Source organism: Microtus oregoni, unplaced genomic scaffold (genome assembly GCF_018167655.1).
Source record: "Microtus oregoni isolate MIOR12 unplaced genomic scaffold, Mior012 000008F_ref0000371, whole genome shotgun sequence".
Classification (NCBI taxonomy): Eukaryota; Metazoa; Chordata; class Mammalia; order Rodentia; family Cricetidae; genus Microtus; species Microtus oregoni.
Genome location: NW_024543067.1, coordinates 4,363,703 through 4,390,642, shown reverse-complemented (window position 1 = coordinate 4,390,642; position 26,940 = coordinate 4,363,703). Strand labels below are relative to the sequence as shown.

Sequence of the window (26,940 nt, the reverse complement as noted above, 5' to 3'; positions counted from 1 at the left end):
CTCTACAAAGGGAGCGCCAGGATGGCCAACGCTCCATAGAGAAAACATGTCTTGAAAAACTTTAAAAAAAAATCTCTAGGTGGCTGAAGAGGTGGCTCAGTGGTTAAGAGCATTGCCTGCTCTTCCAAAGGTCCTGAGTTCAATTCCCAGCAACCACATGGTGGCTCACAACCATCTGTAATGAGGTCTGGTGCCCTCATCTGGCCTGCAGACATACACACAGACAGAACATTGTATACATAATAAATAAATAAATATTTTTAAAAAAATCTCTAATGAGTTTGATATAATTTAAAAATATATACTACCCCAAGTGACTCTTACAAGGTCTCCTTTGGAACTCAGAAGACAAAGAGCATGCTCTTGGTGAAACGCTTTCTCAAGTTATTGGAATGGGCTGTCTCTTTCCTCTTAACCAATACATTAGAATCAATCAATTTTCCATTATGTGCAGATTGCCTTCTACAGCGCAGAACCTCCTGGCTACTGGAGGAGACAGACTGTCATAGACCTACGCTATTAGCATATAGGTCAGGTCCTACCAGCGAAGAGCAAAGGCTCTGGAGAAAGGCACCTCTCCTGTGAACTCTGGCTCCCCTACCTCTTAGCTCATGACCCTGGGCAAATTATCTCCCTAACCTTTGCCTTTTCCACCACTTGGACAGTCCGTGGTTCATACTAAATGTCAAATAAACGGTACCTGGTACTCAGACCAACTTTGAGCCTTTCCAAGGAGGAAATAGCACATTGAAGCTTTATGTGGGACTCCTACGCTAAATCGAAGTTAGCAGAATTTTTTGATGGAGCAACCGTATTTACTCTTTATTGTTTTCAGTCGATAGTAGGACAGACAGCATCCAGCTGACACCAGAAAGGGGAGAAGCATTTGTGACTAAACTCTGACATTCAAATGAAAACACTCCCTTCATATTTTCCCCCTCCAAGTTACTACTATTAAATACTACAGTCTTCAGAGACAATTCGCGATGGAAACAGGGGAGAGAAGTGATTCTGATGGGCAAGTGTTTATGTTGAAATCTTTACAAGATCTCTGCCTGCTGTCTACCTTAGGGGAGCTTTAGTTCGTAGCCCAGGGTTCGCATTTTGCCCCAACTGAAGAACCCCTAGAGTTGAATCCCCATGAGTTGAACGGTTGTTGTTCAGTTGCTGATTAATTGTTCATAACACAAAGGGCGACATAGCCAGGGATGAGAATGGCTAAATATCTTGATCCCCAGTGACCTGGTTCTAAATTTTAAAATGCTGGCAGTAGTCTGGTCTATCAGCTTCTGCTGACCTTTGCCTCAGTCGAATGGTTTAACCCTAAACAGGACACCAGGCAGTGGTCACAGTCCATCCTTTTCCTCTCTGAAGTGAGAGGGTCTTTGTTCTCCCTTCCTTCCAGAACCCAGAGTGTAGGCTGAGAAGCGCTAGGGATGGCTTAGAGAGGACTATCACGGTTTCTGCCCATCAATAATGCAGCCATTTGCTGCAGTACTCTTTTCTCCGCATCATCATTTTCCAGGAAAATCTGCATCAAGCCTACTTAACTAATTCCCTCAAGTTTCCATCTGTCCTTTATCAAAAAGGCTGCAATGGTAACCCAGAAGTCACACGGATCATCTCCCACGTCCAATTCTAGTCTTTCCCAAAAGGAACTAGTAAAGAGTGTCTTCGCCTTGCTCTTCATATTTCACGTGCGACGGGTAGCAAATTACAAGGCCTTTCTTCTGTTTGCTCTATTGTTTCCTTCGGAGCAATGCCTTACTTCCCAGTGGACAGACCTCTTCTGTTTTGACTCGTCAATTATTCTCCTATCCCACTTCTTCTCCCTTCCCCATCCAAGCAGGCTCTCTCTCTTTTTCCCGGCAAATTTTCACCATAGAATTACAGCTATGCTTTAGCCTACTTTTCTGTTAGCTTCACAACCCTGTCTATTTTCTACTTGTGCTGATGTTACTGTTTGCTTTTCTGACAGGCTAATCCATGTATCCTTTCAAGGCCTGACTTCCCCTACCATGCTAGCAGCTGGAGCCCTAATTCACAGGTGCCTTCCAAGGCTTTTCATTAGCAACAGAAATGAGATGGTTTAGAAACCCATTTCTTAATCCGCAGGTGAGTACTGGAACCTTTGTGCTGCAAGCATCTCTCAAGTAGCCCACATTGGGCCACTGCACAATTAGTTTTCTGGGTAATAAGGTACAGTGTGCTAGGCATGCTTGCAATGTTAACAGGGAGAACATGCCCTCCAAGGTAACCAGCTTCCACCCCCCATTCCTTGCCCCTGGTATTTCCAAGCTCAAGAGAGAAGCACTCAGCAGACATGAGAAAAAAAACTGAAAAATAATGGCTTTGCCTTCTTACACCTGCATAGGGAAGAGAAGAAGGTAAAATCCGAGGGCCTTAGCTTGTGTTCTGGTCCAACTGGCCAGACAAGGGCTTAAGGAGTGAGTTCGGCCTTCCCCAGCTGGGCTCTGTGGCAGATAAGCCTCTCCACAAATCCTGGGCTTAATTACTTCTGACACAGTTGTCCTGCCTGAGCCTCCAGCTCTTTTTATGCTCTACCCAATACGAATCCAAGGTAAGACCCTGATGTATTCACTTTGGGCGAATGCTTGCTTCCCTTCTGAGCGATCCTAACGTATTTAGTCAGGAGCCACTGGATCTGGGGAACTGTTTCTCTGGCTTTCTTTAATGGATTCTGTTCAAAGTCTCCTCAACTGCTTAGCCAATAACTTTCCGAATTAATCAACCCTTGTCTTCAAGTATTTTTTAAACAGGTAAAAAAACTAACAAGCAAACAAAACCTATCAATCTCTTCCCCCCTCTTGAGCAGGCTCCACCCTTTGAGTGAAGGTGGGGTAAATATGGATGGGTAGAGCATTAAGCATCTTACTAATAACTCAGAAGAAATAAACAATGATCTGAACAGGCAAACACACCAAAGTATGGAAATCAATACCAAAACACCCATGGGCTGCCAGGAAAAGAAACCTTCCCTCCAATACTCCAAGAAGAACTCAAGAAAAAAAAATGTGTCCAGGTAGGAATTAAGAAAGAATGCTTTGAAGATGGGGAGCAAGGTGCTCTACAGAAGGGAGGTGACTGATGCTACCAGCACCTTCTCCTACCCTGTCACTCTACCCACCCAAAGGCTCCAATAATCAATTGGCGCTGGAGCCAGACATCTGAAGACTTCACAAATCTTATGGGTGCTCTGAGTGCTAAGGACCACAGTCCTTAGCAAGAAGATCAACCTGACGACAGAGTGTCCATGCAGGAACTGTAAACCCACGACTCTTCTGATGGCCTTCTCCTTTATCAGTCGTATGGCTCTGGGGATAGAAAACTCAGAAGAGCTTTCTAGTAAGCTGCAGATTCCATCCAGAGTCATAAAAAAATCCATGTCCCTGGATTTAGAAAGTTCTCCTGGGTCCTATAAATCCAGGAGACAGTTCATCTCTGATCACCTTGGTTTCATTGCCCGCCACCCCCCCCCCCCACCACCACCCTAGACTTTTTCTTCTTCCTTCAGCCCTGGCATGCAAACCATGCTGTTTTAACTTCTTTCCTGTTCTCCCTGTTCTTCTGGAACATTTTATTTTCAACAGTCAACTCATTTGGAGGAGTGCCACACTGAGGTTCAACTGCTTACAACATTAACTATGTTTCTGCCAGAAGTCCCGCATCCAGCGCTACCTTCTCTGGGCTGCCTCGGAGATGAAGAATTTATTCATTTGTTTGGAAGACGCTTTAGAAAGTGTGGAAACTTCCAAACATCACTCTTCTTTCTTACAACATTGCTCGCGCTTGTCCAAGAGGAGACAGACATGGAAACCCATCTCACCCTTTCCAAAGTACTCGCCCAAGTCATTTGAATGATGACTGCCTGTTTACTGGGGAAGTGGGAAGCCATTGATCTTCAAGAGAGAATTAGGATTCAAAAAGATACATAGAAGGCCCATGGTTTTTTGTTTGTTTGTTTGGTTGGCTTTTTTTTTTTTGAATAAGTAGTGAATACCAGAAAATCACCAGTTAAGACTAGATTCCACCTCTTGACCATTCATCAATATTACAAAACGACATGTCTAACAGCAGCCAATTTGAATTTGCACCATGTTGCAAGACAGATCCTCAGAGTCCAATTGTGGACTCTTTTGAAAGTTGCAATAGAACCAGAGAAATTTCCAAAGAAGGGCATTTGAAAAGCACTTCTAAGCTCTGGATGGTAGAACAAGAGAGGAAAACAGAAAACTTAAAAAAAAAAAAATACAGCTACCACCCAGTAGCTGAAGTTTCACTAACAAAATCGGTCTCCTCATCCATGAAAGAACTCATGCCCTGAGTCCCCACGTGTTAAATCCAACTGCAAACAGCAACAACAAAATCCAGGGACCTGTCCTACAAGGGCAGGACTGCCGAGCTTCTTGGAGAGTTCTAGCCCTGCAGAGGACAGCTGTTGAACAACTACAGCTCTCAGAAACTGGTGAGGTAGTGGAAAGGGCATCAGGCTGCAGCTATCCAACCCGACCTGTGTTCTAGGTCTGGCTTTGTTACAGCTGAACTTTCTGACCCTATGCAACAAGTCACTTCATGCCTGTGTGCCAGTTTCCTCTTGGGTAAAATGAAGGCGCTGAAGGATATTTGAAATATATTATCTCTTTAAGGTATATAAAAAAAATACCTAGCTTTAAACTGGAAGTTGTGTCTAGTGAATATTAACTCCTTAGTATTCTTCACTTATAATATAAACATTTGTCAGTTTTTAGTGTTTTGGATGCTAGTTTCTGCTTGGTTTTGTCTATCACCCTCAAACCCTCAGTTTATGCTCCCTATTCCACAAAATGCCTCTTTTCCTTTCTTATTATTTTAAGCAACCTTCCCCAAACTAAGACTTGTGCTATTAAAAGAGCTTAGAACTTCCCATTTCCTTGCTAGGGCTAAAATTAAACTGTCCATTCCTTAGGGCCCCACATAACATCTGCCAGATGTCTTGGCATATCACACAAGGAGAGGAATTTTCTTTTAGCATTATCTAGTCTCTTCTCTGTTTTCTCATAATCAATTAATAGGTCACCAACACCCAGATAATGTTTCTCTCAAAGCCATCAACTTCAGAAGCTCAGGACTCCCAGACTGCTCTCCCAAATGCGCGCACATATCACCTGACAAAGGTCTTTCTTACTGAATTGTGTCCATATACCAGGAACCTATTCCCTCCCCTCTTTCTGTTTCTCCCCTAGCCACAAAAGTTCTGGGGACTGAGCTTAGGACCTCACTCAGTCACTGAGCTACAGCCCCACCTTCGTTGGAATTTCTGGAGTTTCCAGAGTTTCAGACATGCAGTCAGAGTCATGCACAATCTGCGGTTGGGATGCGTTGCTTCTGTGCTTCTTCATCTCTGACTGTGACATGACAAAATAGCACTCCGGTGCTCCAGCACCTCGGCTGGCAACTTAAAATACTCAACCCAGACCCATCAATTCTCTATTAAGGAACTGGATGAACTATAAATCTGGAAGACACACATACCAGAAAGAAGATAAAGGTTACCTTAACTAACGTTCTCAAGATAAGGAATAATTAAAGGAAGACTAGGCCCTATTAAACTCCATCACTTAAAACAAGACTCATTCTGATGGCAACGTTATATCCTTCCTTCTTTCAAGAAACTGACCACAAGTACTCTAAAACCCATTAGGAAAGTTGGAATTCCCACCTTCTACTGTCTTCCAGAAGACACATTAGGAAAAATGGACCTAGAAGTTGTCTCCAAGATGGGGTAGGGATGGGGATGAGGTAAGGAGGGTCTTCAGGCCAATGGGTATTGTGTATGAAACCAGTGAGAGCAATATTAGTGAATAAGAAGAATCAACAACTATCTCTTGTATAACAGGAATAATCATGGACTTGATATCTCAAATAAAAAAAAGATCTCTAATCTTTGACAGCAAAAAAGAATGTTCAAACTGATTTTATTTTTTATTCCTTTCACGGTGCTCAGTTCAAAGTATTTGTCTCAATTCAAGTGTATAGGTTTAATGCCTTTCAAAATGCCATTGGACCTTCCATATTGATTAAGTACAAAGCCCATGGAAGTGTCTTTTAGATTATGAAGTTAGAATACATTTTCAAACTCCAACACATCTTTCAGGTACTACATTGTCCCCACTTCCAGATGCCTTCGAATCTAACCCTACCTGAGAAGACAGCAAATCATTTGATTTCCAAGGGGAAAGCACAGTGAGTCAAGCTGTTGTAGTGACTGGCAGCTTTTCATCTCCCCAAGTCCCCCAGCCAACCCACTAAAACAAAGCCACCACTCACCCCACTATTAACAACCATAAAAAAAGATAGCAGGAAAGTTTGTTTCAAGATCAACATATTTATGTTTACATAAACACACAGTTAATTAGATGCAAAATTATCTGATAATTACTTGCCCAGACAGCTATCTACTGCATTTAAACTGCCAAGCTGAACATGAGGCATCTCTATGTGTATCACCAAACTTAAATATAACACGACAACTTAAAGACCAAAGTGATTCAGTCAAAAGATAGCATTCTAAAATGGGGGGAAAAAACGGAAGGTCTGATTCCAGGCAAGAATTGTTTTTCTAAACACTGCTGCAGAATTCTAGGTCTTTATTAAAGGGGCAAAGATCTGAACATCCTATTTTTAAATGAGCATCCACTGAAAACCATACATCTTCATCTGTACAAACAGGGTTTTACTTCATTGACCATGGACAATTATCAGCTAAAGAGCCATGTATTTCCCTGTCTCCTTTCACACCCCGCAGAAGAACAATAACCCTCAATTAATGACACAACAGTTTGGTTTGAAAAATGTGATGTTGTCATATACAGCAGTGTGCATTTACTGAATGACATTGCTACCAGCCACTCAACAGAACATAATCACATCTGGAATCGAAAACCACTTCAATATGCACACACACAAAAAATGGAGACAGAAGGAACTTTGCGTACAAAAATCTGACACATAATGAGAAGGCAAGGAAAAGGCCGGTGTGAATGGCTCACCAATGTCTTCCTTATTGCTGTTGAAGCTGCTACCTTTCTGCATTTCTCCTTAGTTGAAAGCAAAGTCCAATTAGCCCCCTTAGAATCTGTTAATTGGTTCTGAATCTCCTCCAAGTTTGCATCGCACTGCGAAGCCTTCCTCACCTATCTCAATAGTCCATCTAAAAACCTTCCAACATCTTCCCTCATCCTCAAGATGGCTACCTTACCTAATGGAAAAGCAACATCTTCATGGTTGGCTTTTACAAATCCCTGAAGCTTTTCAGAATTCAGTTCTTTAGTCGGGTCAATTACATACGATCTCTAGAACTAATCAGTGAAAAGCTCCACATCATTGTGTGTGTGTGTGTGTGTGTGTGTGTGTGTGTGTGTGTGTGCGCGCGCTGAGGTAGGACTGGCTCCTGTTTTCAGTCCATACTCACAAAATGTCTTCCTACAAGATTAATAAATTCCTCCAATCAAAAAGGTTAAGATACCTGGACATAAGGTTTTCTCAACTGATATCATTTGTTTCCATAGTGACATTGTTAAGAAGACAGAGTGATATTTCTGAAGACTTGCAATCCTGGAGAACACAGAGAGGGAAACAGCAGAAGGAAAGGGAAGGGGGAAACAAAGGAACTAAGAAGGCCTGACACACAAATGGAGCAGCCTGAAGAGACAGGTAGAACCCGAAGAAACTGCCAGTCTGAAAGGGTTCCTCTGAGATCTGGAAGGGACATAGTCTATTCTTTCAGGCAAAAAAAACCACCCCAAGCCAGACAATAAAGTCTTGCAATGCATCAGAATGAAGATAACCAAGCCCCAGAACTCAAAAGAGAAAAGGAAAAGAAAAGCGAGAAAGAAAGAAATTCTCAGGACCATCAACCACCCTCATACTGAGGGAATAACATTTCCTGGAGACATTCAGGGGACTTGGAGCTGCTGGAAGTTGGGAGAAGATCTCAGTGGAAATGTTTTAGGTTTTGCCTTGCCTTTCCTGAGGGAGATCAAAAACCCTTCAGGTCCACTCCAAAGGAGAAAAAAATTCCAAAAGTTTACTTTAAAATGGAAACAAACATCTCAGTAACTTGTGAAAGCTCCTTGGGTAGGAGAAAAATCCTAGGAACCCTTAAAAGCCCTCATTTCCTTGCTTAATGAATAGACAGTGAGGAACCACCACAAGGAGAGGGAGAAGGAGTAGGCAGGCATGCCTCTTCTTCCAGCCCTCACCATCAGAGCTTCAAAATGGAGACATCCATAATTTTATAAACACTTCTAACCCCAGCTTTGTCTCCTGGAAGCCCGCTCTCCTCCATTTTCTGGTGGAGTTACAGCATGACAAGGCTTAAGGCTTTACCTGACTCAGTTCCCAGCTCTCAACCCAACTAGTCATTTCCTCCCCAAACCTGCAAGCAACCTCCAGAAACAAAACCAAACCAAGCCAAACAGCCAACACAGACACTCAGTCACAACCCCCGGGAGCCCTGGAGAAAGCCCCAACTGGTTGGTCTTTTCCCATCCCAGGCGCGTGCTTAAAAATGAAACTTTTTTTTCTTTTCTTTTTTTTTTCTCTCTCTCTCTTTTAAGGTTAGGGAGGAATATAAAAGGAACTCCAGGCAACCTCCTCCCTTCCCTCTCTGTAGGTTAGGAGCCACAATGAAAAGAAAACCAGGGTTCCTTCAGGAATGGTGAACAGCCTGGAGAATGAACGTGAGAAGGAGCTTTGTGTTTTGGAGTCTGGACTGGAACCAAAGCAGACAGCTTGCAAATGGAGGACAGGGAGATAAAGAAAGGGAAAGAGAGGGGCTGCTCCAATGGGGGGCGGCTGCGGCTCCCCCCCCCCCGTGCCTGGAGGGAGGGCAGACCCCTGGGAACCGCACCAGGAGTGAGGCGCCCCCCCTCCAGGCCCCTGCTTTCCTTTCTCCTAGCCTCAGAGGAAAGCCAAGCGTGTGTAATGGCTTCTCCTCTCCAGAAACCGTTGTCCTCCTCCAACCAGACGCTTCTGAACCTTCAGCTTGGAGACAGCTCCTCAGCTGTCCCTCAACCTGCGCCCCCACCCGGCCCGCAGCCCCCGGCTCGTCGCCTCTCTCCTCCCCAGCAGCGGCGGCGGCAGCCACCCCCTCGACACATCCCGACCCCGCATCCCAACTTCGGAGAGAGAGAGGAGAGAGGAGAGAGAGAGGAGAGCCAAATACCTGAGGAAGAGAGGGGTGCCAATCCGCACGGCTTTGCCATCGGGCGGGGGACAGTCAGACAGAGGAGGGGAAAGGAAGCAGAGGGACAGAGAAAGAAAGAGGTCAACCCGCTCAGGTCGGGGCCGCTCGCTCCGAGCGCTCCCTCCTCTGACCCCTCGCTCGCTCCCTCTGGCTCGGGCTAAGGTCTCTCCTGGCCTTCAGCCCTCCGCCCCCCTTCTCTGTCCCTACTCCTGTCCCCACACTCGGAGCATCCGTCCTAAGCCTCTAGCTCTAGCCTCTCACTCATCTCATTTTTTTTCCTCTCTCTCTCTCCTCTCTTCTCTTCACAGAACTATACGAAATTAATTAAGCCACAGGACTCCCCCCCCCCCAGCAGAAGGCAGAAGGAGCAGCCAGCAGGAAAAGCACAGCCACCTCCACAGCTACCACCACCTTCTCCTCTTCCTCCTCCTCTTCCTCCCTAGCTTCTTCTCCTCCTCTTCCTCCTCCCCCTGCTGCTCTCCCTCCTCCTTCCCCTCCTCCTTCTTCTCCTCCTCCTCCTCGGTCTTTCCTCTCTTTAGCTTCTTCTCTCTCCTCATAGCCAGTCCATGCAGGGGACTTCCTCTCCTCCCCGCGTCGCCGGCCCTCCTTGGCCGAATGAATGAGCGCGTTTGTGCCTCCACCGCCCCGCGCTCTCCTTCCCGGAGCACTCAGACCACCCCGGAGGTGGTGGTTAATTGCAGTAACTTACAGAAGAAGCGTCCCGGCGCCGGGAGGTGCTTCGGGTTCTCCAGCCCCACCGCCTCCTTATCCTCTTTCTCTTTCTCCTCTTCCTGCTCGGGTTATTGTTGTGGAAGTTGTTTGGGAGTCTCATGTGCTTCTGCCGGGTCTCAGCAATGGAGGATCGCCATCTTCCCTGCCTTCCTCGGCTCCTCAGACTCGCTGCAGCTGCAGATGACCTGAGATATCCGTCTCTCTCCCCTCTCCCTCCCTCCCGCCTCTCTCTCTCTCTCTCTCTCTCTCTCTCTCTCTCTCTCTCTCTCTCCTCTTCTCTCTCCTCTCCTCCCTCTCCCTCGCGCGCTCTCTCTCTCTCTCTCCCTCCCTCTGTGTCTCTCTCTGAATAATGAGCAACCAGAGGGAGAGAGAAAGCAAGACAGAAAGAGAGAAGACAATCTGCTCCTGCCACACAAAACGCCGGAGCACCAGGGGGTGCGCGAAGCCTTTCTAATAACAACAACGTGCAGGAGAGAGGAAGGAAAAGAAAGAAAGAAATGAGAAAAGGGCTGGGGGAAAATAGGAAGAATTATCCAAGAGCTGGAGAAGCGCAGGAGAAGCTGGAGGAGATGCTAAAGCTGCGGCTGCTGCCTGCCCCCCTCCCGCGCTGAACCCCAGAAGGAGGCAAGGTGGTTGCAAAGTTAAGGCTGGGACATTGTCTTTGTCACTCTGAACAACACAGAGCCAGGCCAGGCCAGTGAGATGCAAGAGGAGGAGGTGGCGGTAGAGGAGGAGGAGATGGTGGTGGAGGAGGAAGAGGAGGAGGAGAAGGAGGCAAAGGAGGAGGAGAAGGGGAAGAGAGATGAGATGAATAAAGACCTGCGGAAAAGGCGGCGCGAGGAGCGCGACCGCCGGCCCCAGGCGTGCGCGCTCGCGTCCCAGAGGCGCCCGACCTCCCTGGCCAGAGGAGCAAGCCCCCACTGAGGACCCTGTTCGTCTCGCACCATCAGCCCTGCCCCAGGCACCCAGCCCCGGTTCCAGAGGGTCTCTCAAAAGTATCCATCTAGAGGCCAATCTTTGCAAGGAACAGAGATGAAGAACTGAAGGTTGCAAGTCTAAACCCACATCAGCCACGTGGGGCTTTTTAATTCCTCTCCAGCTTGCAGTGTATCTCCAGTGAGGGGCTCAAGTTGTCCATTACTGGCACGTATTTTTTTTTAAGTCTTCCCTCTCTAAATAAAGGCTCATTGTGCGTTTTTTGTCTCTTCTGATATGGAAAGGGGGAGAAGGAACCCATCATTCTGATCTAGAAGCCACCACTTTCTTTTCCGAACTTGTGAAATGTTTTGACGGCGCACCAGAAAGGGGGGGGGGGTGTCGTACTTAAATAACTTTCCACCCTCGCACCCCGCGTTGTTTGCACTTTCCGGCTGATCATCTTAAAGGCTTGGAAAGTAACAATCATCGCTCCTAATGATAAGGTGTCATGGTGTTGAAGACAAGAGAGCCGAGCTCCTGCATCACACCTTGAATTTTATTTAGTGTAATACCCCCCCAATCGTTCTGAACTATCTCTTTCTCAAAGAAGTGGATTTCCACCCCCTCTCTCACCAGGTCAAAGATTTCCTAAGGCTTTAATTTGATTTAAGACGGGTGATGGGGAGGGAAGGGGTACAGTACAAAAAAGAAAAAAAAATCAATGCAGCAAGTCAGGAGCAATTGAAGTTCAAGGGCATGGGCTGGTGGTACCATTTCTATTTCTCAGATCCTCTAGCTGGACATCAACAGCCCCAGGAGAGAAAAGCAGCGCGCGGGGCAGAGACCTTAATTAAAGTTTCTTTTGTCCGTCCCTGAATTAGGGGTTGTTGCAGGATTCCTTCGCATTGAGGAGCGCGCATCCGGTGAAGGCGCGGTGTAGAGAATCCTGGGCGAGACTGTCCTCTTTAATACTCACCCCCTCCCCCCTCCCCCCACAGTCGGGGCAGCTAGACCGGTAAACCCGTACAATAAAAGCAAAGGAGACGCGCAAACGGAGTTGGTTCCCATCTGATAGTGGCGTTTCCTAAGCACATCTAAAATCCTCATTTCCCAAGATTTTCCCGATTGTGTATTCCAGGGCAGAATGTCTCACCCTGACGCACGCTCTAACCCCCTTCCAGTCAACACTTCCTGCCCTTTTCTCCTCCCACTCACATTGAAAAGCTCGGGAGCCCTAAAAGGGTGTTGATGGCTGGGGGTGATAAATAAATAAATAAATGACACTACGCGTGCGGGGGCGAAGAAAGGAGGGGGAGGAAGAGAAGGGGGGTGGGTCAGGGAGAGGAAAGCGAGGAGAAAGGACTCTGGCGAAAGGGAGCCGGGAGTCAAAGAAAGCAGAGGAAGAAAGGGTAGGAAGATCTCTGAGGCTGCTCCGCGGCAAAACCCTCCTGGCTTTGTGCAAAGGGAGAAGACTCCCTTCCTTCCAGGTGCCAAAGGGACCTGAGCAAATCAGTCTGTCCGGAGCTCCTCCCTACCGGGACCCCAAGGGTGTCTGAGTGCTGACCGCCGCTCCCCATCAATTCCTCGTGGCCACGAAAGGAAGCGCGCCAGGTCTGCGCCGTCCTGACTGATAATTTACCTCTTTGTCTTTAATAAAAGGCTGACTTTTTTTTTTCTGTCAAAAGCTCTGCACCGAGCAAACTAATAATAATAATAACGATAATAATCGCAATCGTATTTCAGATTGAAAGCTCCTATCAACTGCTGGCATTCCGAGGCTGCGATAAATATCTTCGACGTGAAGGTACCTTGTGGGCTGGCGTGGTTCGGAAGTGCGGGGATGGGGACCGTCTCCCCCCCCCCCCCCCCAAGGCGCGGGGACGCAGCAGCTGGGAGGGAGGAAGGAGCGGAGGTCAGAGGAAACCTGGGGTTTCCAGGGCTTTCGCGGTCGGGGGAATGAGCCCTGGGGAGGAGCCTTGCGCCAGCGCCAGCGCGCCCCAACACGCCTTCGACCTCATAAACCCACTTGGCAAAGGCCGGGGAAGCCGCTGGCGGAGCGGCTGCGGTGAACTCCAGAAATGAACCTGCGGCGCGACTCCACGGGCTGCCACCCTGGCCAACACTCACCTCGAGCGACCGACATTGAGAGAGCTCCCGACGCGGCCGTGGGGGGACCTTGCTCCGCCCTCCCGTCCCAGGAGAAGAGGACAAAAAGGGGGGGGGGGGAGATGGACTTGGAGATGGCCCCGCCCTTCAAACGCTCCAATCCTTGGAAACCAAACCTCCTCTCCAAGCTTCCACGTCTAGAAGGGACAAAGACTGCCAGGAGATCCTGGCGCTGATGGGGAGGTGATGGCTCCTCGTGCTTCTGGGGTGGGTGCTTTTGGGGAGTGAATATCATGGCTAAGTTTCCATCCCAAATAGGTCACCGAGGGATGATCTCTGGAGGACAAACTGAGTCTTTTGGTACAGAAGCAAGCTGACTTTTCAAAGCTCTGAAGCAAGCAAACAATTGCAAAACTCCGGCACAGCCTTGCTGTGTTGAAAGTGGAAGACTAAAATTTCTGTTCATGATGCCACAGTCCTTTTTGGTTTTTTTTTTTTTTCTACCTTTAGAAGTCCCAAATTCCCTAACTCCCCAACTAAAATAAATGAAAGACGTTAAACCTAAGGAGAGTGGGGAGGTTTTCGTGTTGTTGTTGTTGTGTTTCCCTTTGCGGGGGGGGGGGGAGGACTTTCTCAAATGACAGAAAAACAGTTGGGTATTAAAGGTGGGACAGTGAAGGGAAGCAGTGCCTGGAAGTTGTGGTGAATACACTGGGTCCTAAAGTAACTGCAATGATGTTTTGCCATTAGCAGATAATTTAGATAAGCAGGAGAAAGTTCACACCTCCTGCTATTTCATTCCCTACAAATTTGCCCAAAGATAATGTAAGCCTGGATTATCTTCTCCATCAGGAGGTTGATGCTTGACAACTTCCTTTTCTTTCTTCTCTTTTCTTCCTTCCTTCCTTCTTTCCAAGGGAAAGCTTCGATTTTAAACACAAGCAACAATGGGAAGGAAGTCTCTGACATACACATCGAGTTCCTGAAATTTATTATTTCATGCTGTATCTTATGCCATTATCCCCTGGAGTCAGATGGGATTTCAAGATTTTATTAATGGCCTAGAGAATAAGAATATGTCAAAAGTCTGGACTTATCTTCTCCTCCATCATGAGTGACTGGCACACAGACTCTTCATAAAGAGAAATTATGGCTCATCAAAAGAGTGACTTTATGAACATTATTAGAATAATAAATCTTGCAATTTTAGTTCAAGAAGTGGAACTCCTGTAGCCAAAGTGACCCATGCAACTAGGATTCACATATGTGCTTGCCTGACACTAGGAGGGTGGGGATAGTCTATAGACCATTTTGCCTACTAAAGCCTTGAAAAAGGAAAACACTAAATTCTCTTGAAGAAAAATATTGATTGAGGGAATGGGAGTTCCTATTAATCCTACAGGAGAGTCTGAAAGAAAAAACCCAACTGGGCCACAGGTTACATTAAAAAGTTAAAGGCCATCCTGGTCCACAAGAGCTAATTCCAGGATAGGCTCCAAAGCTACAGAGAAACCCTGTCTCTAAAAAAAAAAAAAAAAGAAAGAATTTCAACAGAAATAATTATTTGTAGAAATAATTGTCTAATCTCATCACTCAAATATTGACATTTTATTGTATGTGTATATAAATATATATGTACATATATATATATATCATCCTTGTTTTTCAGAATGCTAAAGTGAAAAGAGAAAAAAAATGTCAGTTGCTATCTTCACTCTCTACATTCCAGCTGGAAAATTGTTCAAGATGATTTTAGCAAAACAGAGAGCATATGAATAAAGACCATGGCTTTTCAAACATCATAATTACTCCATCCTCAAACAGTAACTATTTGTTGCTCAGTCCTTAACACGCTGGCCCTTCCATCTATGTCAAAATTCTATGAGCTGAGTTGATGATTCCCAACAAACTATTTTTAATACCTAAGATCTTTACTCTTGTTGTTTTGAAGACACACTGAATCTTCCAAACGGTGTTCTGAAAGCAAAATGAATAACTACAAATCTTCTAAATATTGAGACAATGAAGTAGCTAGCACACCTTTTGTTATAATAGAAAAGGGTATATTTTCCTAACCCAGATTCAAAACATGTACCTGGTTAACTGACGTCCATATCTAGGGACTTAAAGAAGACAAACATATGTGATCCCTTAGTTTGAACAGATCTCAGTGGAAGAGGAATTGTAATAACTTATATTAAACTTTCTCTCCATGAATCTTTGTATATATACCTTTAGATACCCAAGAAGATGTTTCAATAGTAATATTCTCAAACGTATGAGGAAGTCTTTCTCACATAGGTAGAAGTTAAATTTACATTTCCATCAAACTTGTTACTATAATATGAAACACCTGCACTATCATTCAGCCTTTGAATATTTGTTTAGTGTCTGCGATGCATCATAATGGAAACTGAACACTAGGATACAAAGATAAAGGAGAGAAGATGAGTCAAACTGTTGATACATGATGTACTTCCTGAACTGTCTGCAGAAATACATTTCTTGGTCATAGGAATCTTAATCTTTTTTTCTTTTTAACATACACAAAAGCAGGATAGGAATTTGGCCAATAAGGAGGATCTGCTTGGTTTAAAATTTTCTACTCCTGCAGCAAAGTCATTTGGGAATAATATTTTTGTTAAAATAATTTTCTTGGAGTTCATTTTAAAGACTGTAGAATCAACAACATGAAATTCTTACTTAGATCTTTCTGAAAAGAAAGCAGTGGGGAGGTGCAGCTCTGTCAGGGAGCCAGTGCCTAGCATGTACAAGGTACGGGGTTTAATCTCCAACATTGGAAACAAAAATAAAAAAAAAAAAGAAAAGAGGGGGATTTAATATCAGTTACTCTTAGGTTAACCAAAATTCTGAAGAAAAGAATCAACTGAAGAAAATGCCCGTTTGTAGAGGCTCATGTTCTCACAGAAAGACCAGCATTTCCGCAGTTCCACCATTTGGACTCAAACTGAAGTCTAGAGAGGGGAAGTAACTTGGTTAGAACATAGAATTAACTGGTCAGGGACACCCAGACTTAGAATCTCTGCAGCCGTGGTTTAACATGATTCTCATACTACCTCCAAGATTTTTAAATTTTTTTTGACATATTTTCATGCTACTTAAAAAATAATTTAAGGGGCTGGAGAAACGGCTCAGGGGTTAGGAACGTGGGCTGCTGTTCCACAAGACCCAGGTTCAAGTCCCAGCACCCACATGACAGCTCCCACTGTCTGTAACTCCAGTTCTGGGAGATCTGATACCTTCACACCAATGCACATATAATAAAGTTAAATAATTATAAAAATATAATCAATATTTCAAACATTAAAATTCATGTGCTAGGGGCTATGGATCAATGTTAAAGTACAAAGTAAAGGGTATTCATTATAAGCAACAATACCTATGAGATCCCAGGTCTCACCTACTGCATGTGTACACCACTTTCATTGCAGCCTGAAATAGTTACATATATTGATATGTTGAAAATATTTTAAGATTTTTGGGTCATTTCATAAATTCAAAAATAGCTTAAGAAAAAAGGTTATGGGATCTGATAGTACCTATTGTACAAGCAAATTATATTTTTGGTAAGAATTTCAAAATACCACATGGTTTTTTTTGTTTGTTTGTTTTGTTTTTGACAAGGTCTCACTATAAAGCCCAAGCTAGCATCAAACCTGCAACTAAGCTGGCCTATTTAGTGGTGATTCCCCTGCCTCTCCTTTCAAGTGTACTGTGCTTACAAATGGGGACCACCACACCCAGCCAATTCGTGAGTTAACAGTATACACTTAAAGCCTCAAAATGCTCACACCTTTGTTTCTCTAGTTCTTCCTCTTAGATTCTACCCTGAGCAAACTGCCAGAAAATAATTATGTAAGAAATGACAAAGGGGGCCAGGTAGTGGTGGCACACGCCTTTAAGCCCAGCACTCTGGAGGCAGAGACAGAGATTTCTGTGAGGTTGAGGCCAGTCTGGTTTACAGAGTGAGTTCTAGATGCATTGCATATAAGTAAGACATCATCGATGAATAAATAAAGGGTTTTCGTTTTATTTTGTCTTTTTTTGTTTGTTTGTTTGTTTGTTTTTAGTTTTCAGTTTTGGAGACAGGATTTCTCTGTGTAGCCTTGACTGTTGTGGAACTAGCTATGCAGACAAGGCTGGCCTAGAACTCACAGTGATCTGCCTCCCTCTGTCTCTCTAGTATGGGATTAAAGGTGTGCATCACCACCTCCTAGCATAAAAAGTATTCTAAATGAGAAATAAAGACTGTTTGGTAAATAATGCTCCCCATTATTATAAACTTCAAATTGTTTATAAGAATTTTATAATTAAAGAGAAAAATATCCTGTTGTTAGTTAGAAAAACCTGTGTGATGTGGGATTTTACTTTCTGTGCTGTGAATACCATTGGTTAACAAAGAAGCTGTTTGGGGTCTATTGTAGTACAGAATGGGGCAAGGCAGAAATTCCAAGCAGATAGATGTAGCAAGAGAGTAGGCGGAGTCAGAGAGAAGCCATGTAACCCCTGGAAGAGACAGACACAGGAACTTTGCCCCGTAAGCCACAGTCACATGGTGATACACAGATTAATAGAAAAGGGTTAATTTAAGATAAAAGAACTAAATAGAAAGACGTTTAAGTTATTAGCCAAACGGTATTAAAATAATATAGTTTCTGTATGATTATTTCGGGTCTGGGCAGCTGGGAACAAATGAGCAGTCTCGGCAACAACTGTGTACATATTGTGATCTTGTTCTTTTTTTTTTTAACATACCCCAAAGATGACCTTGAAAGGAAACAAACTATTGTGTTCATAAATTCACTTCACATTAAAAAAAAATTTAGAAAATGTAGAACTTCGGGCTGGAGAGATGACTCAGTGGTTAAGAGCATTGTCTGCTCTTCCAAAGGTCCTGAGTTCAATTCCCGGCAACCACATGGTGGCTCACAACCATCTGTAATGAGGTCTGGTGCCCTCTTCTGGCCTACAGACATACACACAGAATATTGTATACATAATAAATAAATAAATATTTAAAAGAAAATGTAGAACTTATATACAAGCTGTATAAATTTGATAGTTTTATCATGATTCATAAGCCCCATATGCTATAGTGTCCAGTGACTTCTTTGAACTGAATCATATATAATCTTTTTAGGTATTTAAAAATGTCCTCATATTCAATGTCAGCTCACATCTGATAATCACAGGCATGCTTCAAACAGCATGTCAATATGAATAATAAGACAGCAATTCAGTAAATGGTTTTCACATAGATATTTCTATTTGATTCTCATAGGGAAAATAGGACAAAGATTCAGGTGAGTATTTTTAATTTATTTTATATAAGAAAAAGAAATTTCAGACAAAAGAGATTAAATGTCTTACAGTAAAATGCGCTTCCATTTTAATGGTGGCGGAGACTGAAACCCACTACTGGGTGCAATGGCACTACCTGGATCCTAGTAGTTTGGAGGGCGGGGAAGAACTGGAGTTCCAGATCATTCTTGCTATGTGGGGAGTTCAAGTTCAGCCTGAGCTACAGGTGACCATGTTTCCCCCATCCCCCCCCAAAAGAAAAAGAATCAAGATTGTAGCTCAAGTGGTAAGGTGGGGGCCTACTATGCATAAACCCTTGAGTTTATCCCCAAGACTGCATAGACAGGGCAGGATGGATGCCTGTAATCCAGCACTTGTGAGGTAGAGCCAGAAGGGAAAGAAGTTCAAGATCATCCTGAGCTACATTGTAGCCTTGAGGTCAGCCTGGGATACATGGGAACCTGACTCAAAAAAGAAAGAAGAAGAAGAAGAAGAAGAAGAAGAAGAAGAAGAAGAAGAGGAGGAGGAGGAGGAGGAGGAGGAGGAGGAGGAGGAGGAGGAAGAAGAAGAAGAAGAAGAAGAAGAAGAAGAAGAAGAAGAAGAAGAAGAAGAAGAGAATATCTGGTATTTTAATTCCTACTCTTATACTTTGGAATTCAAATAAAAGTTTCAACTTTTTATATGGACTAGTGTTTTGCCTACATGTCTGTATCTGCCTATCTCTGCCTCCCAAATGCTGGGATTAAAGGCGTGTGTGCCATCACCCCCCAGATAGACCCTACAATATTTTCTATTGGTGAATCCATGGAGAGTTTTGATCTTTCTGAATACTTCAAAAGTACTTACTATGGAAATCTAATTTTTAGAAATTAATTTACAGAAATATTTGCAACTTCATCAAAATTTTAAATGCAAGAGATTTATTATGATGTCAATGTCAAAGAGTAAGTACTTGGTTAAAGAAACTGCATTCATCCCTATACAACTGCATTGTATAGCTATCAAGTTGTTCCAAGGGTGTCTATCATTTATTAATTCCTTTTTAGTTATTTATTTTTTCCTATTTTTGGTTTCTTGAGTAGGGTTTCATGTGTTCCAGTTTTGAACTTCTGACCTTCCTGTCACTGTTTTCCTAATGCCGGATTGGTAAGAAAACTTAAATGCCCATTGAAGTATTTACTGCTCTTCCTCCTCCTCCTCCTCCTCCTCCTCCTCCTCCTCCTCCTCCTCCTTCTCCTCCTCCTCCTTCTTTTCAGTTAAAAGACTTTTACTTCCAAGGCAGCTAAGAAATGGAAGTGGAAGCTTGTCTTCCATCTGCCTTCCTGAGCATAGGGTTTAGAGATGTTAATGGGATAAGGGACCTGGATAGCCAGGCCAGGTGGGGTGGTTCCTGCCAGTAATCCCTGAGATTTGAAAGTAAAAGCAGGAGAGTCAGTCATAAGGGCTAGAGATACAACTCAGTAGGAGAACACTTGCCTCCCATGTGCAGCTGGGTTTGAACCTGGGCACCACCAAAACAAAAGCCCAGCAGTGTGATTCAGTTGTCTGCGCATGTGTAACCAACCTCCACAGTGTGGCTCTCTGTAAGATGTGTCAGGCACTAAGGGTGGCATTGTCAAGACTGCTGACATTTAAAAGTCACCCACAGACACCTGCCCAAGACCATGAAATAAAAGTCGGTATTTTCAGCATACATGACCTTTAACTTTTGTTCCAAAGATTTGAGTCCACACCCCTTAGCTCTGCTGATTCTGAGCGTGTGCTAAAGCAGACTATCACGGTGGCAGGAACATCATGGTAGAAATAGAGGACGCACAACTTGAGACAAGCAGATTTGTATAATGCACTACACTGTATTTGTGACTCTGTGTGTGATATCTTTATGTGTGTGTATTTGTAGGAGTGGGTGTGGAGGGTGCATGCCTGTTTGTGTGAGAGTGGGTGTGGTGTACATGTGAGTGTGCATATGTATATGAGTGTGTGTGGTGTGCATGGGAGTGGGTTGTGATATGTATGTGATGTGTATGTGGGGCATAAGTATGTGTGGGTTATGTGTGTATGTGAGTGGATGCTGTGTGTGTTGTGTGTGTGTGTGTGTGTGTGCATGGCCAGACATTGGAAAATGGTGAAACAGGAGAGTACATTGAGAATATTAGTAATAGTTTGGGGTTATAGTTTTTCTAGGTGATGCAATTCTGGGCATAGTATATCAAACATTTAGACATTACTACAGTAAATTTATCTGAACTTTAAAAAGCATTATAAGTTCTGGATGGATTTTACCAACACAAAAATTCCAAGAATTACATACTTGTAATTTCAGTGTACAAGGAGAGAAAGCAGAAGGATTACTTTGAGCCTGGGCTACACAGTGACTTCCAGGCAAGTCAACACTACAGTAGAAGACCCTGTTTCAAATTAGAAAAAAAAAAAACCAGCAGGTTAAGGTACACATTAGCCTACCTGACAATCTGAGTTCAGTTTCTGGAACCCACATGGTAGAGGGAAAGAGCCAACTCCTTAAACTTATCCATTGACCTCAATATCTTATAACCAAAATAAAGAGATGAAACACAAAACCTCCTCTATATCATAAAGATTGACTATACCAACAGCTTTCAGATTTATAAAAGACAATTTAACTTTGAAATTTTATTTATGTCATTTTTAGGACATTGTTATTTTCTACTGTGGTGATAAAATACGATGACTAAGGCAACTTTTGAAGGAAAACATTGACTTGGGATTGTTCTTTCAGAGGGTTAAAGTCCATAATGTCAGGGCAAAGGCAAGAACAAGTGAGAACTCAAATCTTGATCCACAGCTAGGAGGCAAAGAAGGGGAGACAGAGAGAGAGGGAGAAAGAGAGAGAAAGAGAGAGAGAGAGAGAGAGAGAGAGAGAGAGAGAGCGCTAGCTCACTGGGGATGATACAGGTCCTTTGAAACCTAAAAGCCCATTCCCAGTGGGTTACAACTTCCCCAATAAGACCACATTTACTTCAACAAGGCCACAGCTTCTAATTCTCCTCCAGTTCCGCTCACCAGCGACAAAGCATTCAAACATCCGAGCCTCTGGCAGTCATTCTCATTCAAGCCACCATATGATGCAAACTGCATTTAGTTTAACTTCCAAATTCCCCATATTTTTCTCCCATAATATAGCTTGAAAGTTTAAAATCTCTTCAGAGACTCAGGGAGACGCAGGGCAATCACTTCATTGTAATTCCCTGGAAATTCAAAAATTAAGTTACATACCTCCAATGTAAATGACATAGAATATACATTACTATTCCAAATGGAAGGAATAGGGATATACTGAGGAAATACTGGACCAAACAAGCTCAAAATCTAGAAGGGCAAAATTCAACCCATGTCTTATGTCACAGGACTTAAATGGATTCACTCTTCCAGTTTTGTAGCCTGCAAAATACATCTCTTCCTCGAGTTGATTCTACTCCCTGTGTGCACTTCTTGACAGGTACATCTCATGACTCTAGCATCCCTTAACATCTTGGAGTCTCCAATGTCATCCAGAATTCACTTTCACAACCTCATGGAACTGCCTCTCAGGGTCTCTATGACTTGTATTCTTCGGTGGCTTTCCTTAACTACAGAGGAAGACCCCATTATTCTTTTACTTACGTATACTTTGTGACTCTAGACCCAGAACCCTGTGGATGACATTGCCAAGTCTGATCATCAACTTGGGATGGAACTGAATCACATTTGTAGAACCTTTCCTTTGTTGTTGCTTTTCAGAAGCAGAAAACTCCTTAAGACTTTTGTTTTCATAAATTGGAAACTTAGCTGGCTGGAGTTTTACCCCAGTGCAGGTCAGGCATTGCCTTGATCTCCTCACCTCTTTCAACACAAACCTCAGCTACATTATATTTTCTGCTGTTCTTTTTCTCTCCGAGTTGTATATTTTCTATTTCTTTTTACCCTGCTTGCTCTTTTTCACTGTAGACCTGCATTAAGAGTGATTACTAATAACCGTACAACAGAGTCAATATTAGACTGTCTTGAAATCTCTTCTGCCAAGGAAATTGATGTGCTACTTTCCTATTTAGTCTCAGACAAATTCTTAGTTCAAGGGTAGAAAACAAACCACATTCTTTGCCAAAATATCACAAGAATGGCCTCTAGATTAGTTGCTAGTATTGTACCCCTCTGAAACCTCTTGAACTGGGCATCCACAGTCTTTATAGCTCTCAGCACTACTGGCTTCCAGGATCCTAGTAGGACCACCCATCAAGCTTTGCTTATAGGGTTCAACAGCTTTCCTAGTTCAAAGTCCCCAAATCCTATACATTCCTCAAAAACAAACAAAACAAAACAAAACCCAGTATGGTCAGGTCTGTCACAGCAATAGCTCATCTCCTGCTAACAACTTCTTTCTAGTTACTGTTCAATTGCTATGACAAAACACCATGACCAAGAAAACTTATAAAAGAAAGCATTTAATTGGGTTGGCAGTTCCAGAGAGGTAGAGCCCACAATGGCAGAGCCAAGGCATAGCAATGGAAATAGTTGCATGCGCTCAAGATGCAGGGAGAGAATACTGGAATAGCAGGAGCTTTTAGAAACATCAAAACCCACAACCAGTAAGTGGCACACCTGCTCCAACACAGCCACCTCCTGGGTTTCACCATCCGGGGACCACCATTCAAATGTCTCATCCTGGTGGGGGGGGCATTCTCATTCAGATCCCCACGCACACACCTGAGAGTGAAGGCATTGTTTACTCAGTAGACTGCTTCCCTAGCAGTCAGAAGGTCCTGGATTTGGTTCTCAGCATAGTCTACACCAGATGTAGTAAGTAGTATGTGTTTATACTTCCAGATGGGGACAGGAGGATCGGAAACCGAAAGTCATCCTTAACTACATAGCAAATTCGAGGTCAATGTGGGCTATATGAAACCAGGTGAAAGAAGGAAGTAAAAACAGAAAGGGGGCAGGGAAGATGGAGGAAAGAAGGAATTAAGGCAGAAAGGTGAGTGAACAAGCACGCTCAGAACCCAAATCCTTGTGCCTTTATTGCTTTCATTTCCCATGCTGCTTTGGCTTAGGGTTCAGTACATCTAGTATAGGGTATGCTAACACCCAGTTGAGTTTCCTTTTCAGGCACAAACCAAGAGCTCATAGCTGAGGAGATGCCTTCTCCATAGCATAGAATATGCACGGCTGCAGTTTGGGTTTCCCAGCAAGATGCTAATAACAGTCAGGGTTTTACACAAATTCCCGGTTGGTTTTTTTTTTTTTTTTTTTAAATTTATTTATTTATTAAGGATTTCTGCCTCGTCCCCACAACCGCTTCCCATTTCCCTCCCCCTCCCCCGATCAAGTCCCCCTCCCTCATCTGCTCGAAGAGCAATCAGGGTTCCCTGACCTGTGGGAAGCCCAAGGACTGCCCACCTCTATCCAGGTCTCGTACGGTGAGCATTCAAACTGCCTAGGCTCCCACAAAGCCAGTACGTGCAGTAGGATCAAAAACCCACTGCAATTGTTCTTGAATTCTCAGTATTCCTCATTGTCCGCTATGTTCAGCTAGTCTGGATTTATCCCATGCTTTTTGGTTTCTAGCCATAAATAAAGGACATTGAGCTTATAATTCATGTTCCTAGAGAAGCTAAATAAGGCGAATCCAAAGACAAACACATAGGCATCCTCATGAATATTAACCTTCATCAGGCGATGAAAGGAGACAGAGACAGAGACCCACACGGGAGCACCGGACAGAAATCTCAAGGTCCAAATCAGGAGCAGAAGGAGACGGAGCACGAGCAAGGAACTCAGGACCACAAGGGGTGCATCCCGGTTGGTTTTATGTATCTACAGTGCACAACAAGTTGATTTCTTTGGCATGTTGGCTCTGAACGTTGGCTCATTCTAAAAAGAGGTTTAAAGCGAGTCTTAATTTAGAATAAAGAGGAGCATTTGAAAATAAAGACAAAACTCTAGCAATGAATACCTAGTCAGTTTCTAGTTCTAAATTTTATTAAAACGGTGGCCTTTGGCAAACTGAATGTATGCTTTAGCATCGCCATGCCTCGGTTTCCTCTTCTAAGAGAGAGGACTGAATCAAATGCCTGCAGAATCCCTATGGGGGAGAGAGGCATAGTAACACCTGCCTGTAATCCCAGCACTCAGGAGGCAAAGGCAGGACAATCACGAGTTCTAAGCACGCTTCTGCTTTATGGTGAGCTAAGTCAGTCAAGGTCCCATGAAAAGCTCTCAAAGCAACACCACCAACACTGCTATTCGGGGTTTTTATAACATAGCAGTTTGGCAAGGGACACAGGAGGTTGGCTTTGTTTTCTGTTTGTTTGTTTGTTTTACGTACCTGTGCAGCACAATGCTTGCCTAACCTTCACTCAGTTCCCCCACCACTCAAAAGCACAGGACTTTGGTGACTGCAAACTAATATGATCTGTGTATTTATACCTTTTTTTGTGAGGCTGCATAGATGAAGTAAGAGCCACAAATTTGGAGTCAAGAGCAAGTTATCTAGTCCAGGAAATCAAACCCCAGTTATGTACCCATAACTTAAAAACACGCATCGTTCTTTAAGCCAAAAGATCCGCACCCAGAGCCGGAGAGATAGCTCAGGGGTTATGAGCCCTGGTTGCTCTTTCAGAGGATCTGGGTTCAGGTCCCAGCGCCTACATGGTCGCTCATAACTATATATTACTCCAGTTCCTGAGGATCTGATACCCTCTAATCACTCCACAGGCACCAGGCATCTTTAGGTGACCCATGCTAACTAACAACTTACCCAGCCAACAGGTAAGTTTGCATTTTTCACTAAATTGTTTTGATGATGGGTCAGGAGATGGCTCAGTGGGTGAGAGTGCTTGCTGTATAAGTGTGACTACCTGGCCCTGATCCCTAGAAGTCACACCTAGAGAAGAGAACAGGCTACTGGGCACTGTCCCCTGACCTCCACATTCCAATAGTGATAAATTTTAAGTCAAATACTTATTTTGATGATTTTCAACTCACTTCAAGTTCTTTTCTGACCTCCAAGGGCCATTGGAAAAGCTAATTGTGTTTTCCATACATGAACATCTTGTGTTCCTTGGGAATGCTTAATATAGCTACCTTCCCCATTTTTTTCCTCATCAAATCCTCCAAAGTGATTTTTACAGACAGGATGGGAGGGGAAAAGACAAAGGAGGCATAAGGCTTTCCGAGGGGAAAATGGTAATTGTGCTTTTATTTCACATAGAGATGTAAATGGAGAAACAGAGCCTGTTCTGCATACCAGGGACACCATAAAAGAAAGCTTGATTCTCTTGGTTCTTGGGCTGCCTTTCCTCAATGTCGGGGAGGCTCACAAAGGAATTACTTCTCTTATTGAAAAAGGAGGTCGGTGATGTTCCCCTTTGACTCGCTGTGGAGCTCAGCGTTTGAAATTAGTCAGGACTCTTTTCATGTCATGAACATGAAATTATAGTATGAGCTTGATAATTAAATTATGTCTGTGGATACTAGAATTGAATGATAAAGCTTTGGGGAAAAGGCCAATGACGGTGGCACTTATTACAGTGTCACTTGGCTACAGCCTGTACCCCAGATCAAGTAAGTAATCCTATCCCAGGCGCTGACAAAACGACAAAATTCAAGACACCTCCAGCCCATTGTCAGAGGCATGACCCAGGCACATAACCTCTCATCAAACAAAAGGACATGGGGTTTGCGAAGGAAGTCCCCGAGTTGGTTTAGCAGCATTTGCTGCAAAGACTGAATCTGAGTCCCATCCTCAGGACCACGTGGTGGAAGGAGAGAACCAACTTCTGTAGGTGGTCCTCTAACTTCTACATGCACCTCATAGACTGCTCGTGCTCTCCCTACCACGCGCTCACATACACTTGTAAGTACATGAGTGCACATACCCATGCAAACACTTGCATGCACATCTAGCAAATACATAAATAATAAGTAAATAAGTACAATGTATTATTGCACAGAATCTAGCTGGAGGCTAAGAAAAACTCTGCTCCACCAGGTCAGTAATAGGAATGCATGTCTGACATTTGTCAATCACCCTACAAGTTCTGACATGGGATTGATCTGTTTCATACTCTGAAAAACCCATATGAAAGCAGTTCAGTATCTTGCCTACATATGGTCCTTTAACTAGGATTTGAATTCCAAACTTCTTTTCATGTTCTTGTATTTTTGAGAAGGGTTCTTATTATGTAGCCCTGGCTGACCTAGAATTCCTAATATAGATCAGACTGGCCTTGAGTGTGTAGAGATCCTCTTGTCTCTGCCTCTCTACCGTTGGGATTGCAGGCATGTGGCAGCATGCTCAGCTGATGACATCAGACAATGCTCCCTTTCCTCCCTGGTTTAAACTGGAGACGCAGTATGATACATTACCACTGCGATGTGGTTTGGGGCTTGTACAGTTGGCTTTGCTGCTGGTGGTGCTGGTTTTGTTTTTAACAACAAGGTCTCACTTTGCTTCCCAGGCTGTCCTCACACCCACTGTGATGTGCCTGCCTCAGCTCCTGAGGGCTGGGGTTGTAGCTGTGAGTCATCAAGCCCTCACCCATCTGCATGGATTTAGACTTATATTTTAAAGGCATATAAGTGGTAGCAAATACAGT

The 26,940-nt window shown here is 43.8% G+C and overlaps 1 protein-coding gene and 1 long non-coding RNA gene across 6 annotated transcripts in view; one reads left to right on the top strand and one right to left on the bottom strand.

The window, feature by feature from the left end:
* The window catches only part of Znf462 (zinc finger protein 462), a 135,735-nt gene extending 122,674 nt beyond the window's left edge, over positions 1-13,061 (bottom strand). For 3 of the 5 annotated variants that reach the window (XM_041657088.1, XM_041657091.1, XM_041657092.1), the window contains exon 1: positions 9,957-10,186. The gene's annotated coding sequence lies outside the window, so the exon portion shown is untranslated. Of the gene's footprint in view, positions 1-9,226; positions 9,466-9,956; positions 10,187-13,024 lie in introns of those variants that run through there. The other 2 variants (XM_041657090.1, XM_041657089.1) reach the window with 2 other exon arrangements.
* On the top strand, positions 12,256-13,562 carry LOC121451513. The gene is made up of 3 exons (XR_005974735.1): positions 12,256-12,508; positions 12,641-12,701; positions 13,322-13,562. It is a non-coding gene; the product is annotated as an uncharacterized LOC121451513 (long non-coding RNA).
* The last annotated feature ends 13,378 nt before the right edge of the window (positions 13,563-26,940 follow it).